The 3,544-nt window shown below is 43.0% G+C and overlaps 1 pseudogene; it reads left to right on the top strand.

Annotated features, from left to right (window-relative positions):
• The first annotated feature begins 2,385 nt into the window (after window positions 1-2,385).
• LOC102278858 (olfactory receptor 7A5-like) lies at window positions 2,386-3,327 on the top strand (annotated as a pseudogene).
• Window positions 3,328-3,544: the final 217 nt, after the last annotated feature.

Below are 3,544 nucleotides of genomic sequence, written 5' to 3'. Positions count from 1 at the left end.
TGAAAATTAAAGGAATAATAGAGGACTTAAAATTTTTTTAAAAATTAAAAAAAAAAAGAAAGAATGATTGTAAAAATAGTAAAAATATATCTAGGACTTTCTCTGGTTTTGTTGTGGGTATTGTGGGGTCATTTCATTTTCGGCTAGTCCTTTGGTCCGACTTATATTTCTCAAGATCTATAGGCCCCTTCCTATGTAGTTGGTACTAACCACAGGGTTTTAATCTATTGCCTGTAGCTTCCAAGGCGGTTCCCTCTGTTATAGCTTCTTCTGTTTGCTGATCTCTTCAGTGTCTGGTTTCCACCCTGACACAAAGGGGACGGTGGTAGACACTTTTTTTTTTTTTTTTTTGGCTCGCTTGTTCAGTCGCGCTGTGGGGAGGGAGGGACGCTGCAAAAAAATAACACTGGCATTTGCTCGCAGTGCCTCAGCCACACTGGGTCTGCCCCCGCTCACGGCACGTGAGCCTCCCTGCCCACACTGCTCAGGCTCTAGGTTGCTCTGCCGGGAACCACCTGTGGCTGGCCCTGGGCTGCTTGCACCTCCCAGGTCCAAGCCGCTCAGGTTCAGGCACTCAGGTAGTCCTCAGAGGCGCAGACTCGGTTGGGCCTGCGTTTTGTGCCCTTCCCAGGTCCAAGCAGCTAAGGTGATGAGGTGTTTGGTGAACATGATTGCTGTAACTTATCGCCTCTCTGCCGCTCGGTTATCTAGGTGTACAACCGGCGCACCTTCTCAGGCGGATGTTGACTGTCCAAACCCCCAAGAAGTTTTAGTTAGCAAAGAAGCCTGCTTACAGTTTTGTAGATAATGTTTCTCTGGGGCTGGAATTGCCCCCTTCCGGCTCTGGCTGCCTGTCACCAGAGGGGGATGGTCTGTAGCCAGCTATCTCTGTTCAGTCCTTTGTTCTGTGCATGGGCCTGGCGGTGTCTTAGGTTAGGGCTGGCTTTTCGCGTGGTAGATATTCCATAGTCTGGTTTGCTATCCCAAATTATTTCACTCAGTTAACGCTCGGGGTATTCAGGCCAGATCCTTACTCTAAGCGATGCAGCCCACGCCGCACCTCACTGCCCAACCCCCGCTTGCTAGTGGCGTGTGCAGGCATCGGCGCCACTTCTCCACTGGGGGAGTTACCGTAGGGCTCATAATCTGCAGGTTTTAATTGCTTATTTATTTTTCCTCCCTGTTATGTTGCCCTCTGTGCTTCCAAGGCTCGGCACAGATTCGGCAGTGAGAAGGTTTCCTGGTGTTTGGAAACTTCTCTCTTTTTAAGACTCCCTTCCCGGGACTGAGCTCCGTCCCTCCCTCTTTTGTCTCTTTTTTTGTCTTATATATTTTTTCCTACCTCCTTTCGAAGACATGGGTTGCTTTTCTGGATGCCTGATGTCCTGTACCAGCATTCAGGAGTTGTTTTGTGGAATTTACTCGGCGTTTAAATGTTCTTTTGATGAATTTGTGGGGAAGAAAGTGTTCTCCCTGTCATACTCCTCTGCCATCTTAGCTCCTCCTCTGGGAGATGCTGTAATTCACAGGATGCTTTTGCAACTAAATTCATAAATTGCAAGGAACAAGCATTTTCCTTAGGTCCTTTGAAGTGGCCATTGTCTTGCCAGACACATATTTGTCTTGATATCATACTAGATCCTTCTCTCCCTTTCTTGAGCTCTCTGTTCAATTATCACCTTGTTTGCTGGCTTTACCTGAACACTCAGTACATGAAAATACCTCCTACTACTCTATTTTATATCTAGCTTTGTTTTCTTCATACCAACTGTAATCACTTGACATATTATATAATATTTTATTTGCACATCATCTTTCACCATCACTGGGTTGTGAAAAGTTCCTTTTTTTAGCAGCATATACTTGTTACCTATATTTGTTTAGAGGGACTTCCCGGGTGGCACAGTGCTAAAGAACCTGCCTGGCAATGCAGAAGAGGCAGGTTAGATCCCTGGGTTGAGAAGATCACCTGGAGAAGGAAATGGCAACCCACTCCAGTATTCTTGCCTGGGAAATCCCTTGGACAGAGGAGCCTGGCCAGCTATAGTCTGGGGGTGGGGGTGGGGGTGGGGCAGTCTCAAAAGTGTCAGACATGGCTTAGTGATTAAACAGAAATATGTGTTTTGAACATGGTTGACACTCAATATATATTCTTCAAATGTATTAAAGTATTTCTCATTACAACTGTAGAATGCATATTTCTTTGGGAATATGCTGAGAGTGGGGCAAAAATGCCTAAGTAGAGATGAAACAGAACTTTTCTAAACAAAAATATTTTATTGACAGCAAAATAAAAAATTTACTATTTCATCTATGAGAGTTATGCCAATTTGTATGAAAATTAATCATGTTATTTTCATTTTTCTTGGTAGTCACCTCTACCACATGGAACCAAGTAATAATACACAATTTTCTGAATTTTTTCTTCTGGGATTCTCAGACGATCCAGAATTGCAGCCCCTCATTTTTGGGCTTTTCCTCTCCATGTACTTGATTGCTGTGTTTGGAAACCTGCTCATTATTCTGGTCACTAACTCTGACTCCCATATCCACAAATCCATGTACTTCTTCCTCTCAAGCCTGTCCTTTGTAGACATCTGCTTCACTTCCACCACCATTCTAAAGATGCTGCAGAATATTCAGACCCAGAGCAAAGTCATAATCCATGAAGGCTATATCATCCAGATGTATTTTTACATTCTCTCTGTGGAATTAGATGACATTATCCTGACAGTGATGGCCTATGGTTGTTATGTGATCATCTGCCACCCTTGCATTTCACGGTCATCATGAGCCCCTGTCTCTGTGGACTGCTGGTTCTGATATCCTGGGTGCTGATTGCCTTGTTTTCCTTGCTACACAGGTTAATGGTGTTCAATTGTCCTTCTGCACAGTCGTGCAAATCCCTTACTTTTTCTGTGAACTCAGTCAGGTGGTACCACTTGCCAGTTTTGACAACATTCTTAATAACATAGTGATGAGTTTTGCAGCTGTCCTGATGGGTGGTGGTCCTTTTGCTGGTATCCTTTACTCTTATTCTAAAATAGTTTCCTGCACATGTAAAATCTCATCAGCTCAGGGGACGAATAAAGTATTTTCTGTGTGTCCCACCTCTTGGTTGTCTCCCTATTTTATTTTACAGCCTTAGGAGTGTTCCTTAGATCTGCTGCTACTCACACCTCACATTCAAGTACAATCGCCTCGGTGATGTACACTGTGGTCACACCCATGTTGAACCCTTTCATCTACAGTCTGAGAAACCAAGATATAAAAGAGGCTCTAAAGAGATTATATTTGATGCCTCGGTTAAAAGGCCAATTATATTAGTGCTCTGGATTGTATAACTCAAAGAATTAGAATCAGAAGTTGTTCTTTGATCATAGTGAAATAAAATTTGCTCCTTGCACTTATTTCCTCGGATTTCCATTTTTCTTTTCTTCTTTGAATTCAGCATCTTTATACAATTTTAGGAACTCTCTTATTAAGCTTTATCCTTAGTCTTATATATAGACATTTAAAATTTTTTTCCTACTCCACCATTTTC

This window comes from Bos mutus, chromosome 7, assembly GCF_027580195.1.
Source record: "Bos mutus isolate GX-2022 chromosome 7, NWIPB_WYAK_1.1, whole genome shotgun sequence".
Classification (NCBI taxonomy): Eukaryota; Metazoa; Chordata; class Mammalia; order Artiodactyla; family Bovidae; genus Bos; species Bos mutus.
Note: the sequence above shows the minus strand (reverse complement) of the source record. Positions and strands in the feature narration are given on the sequence as shown.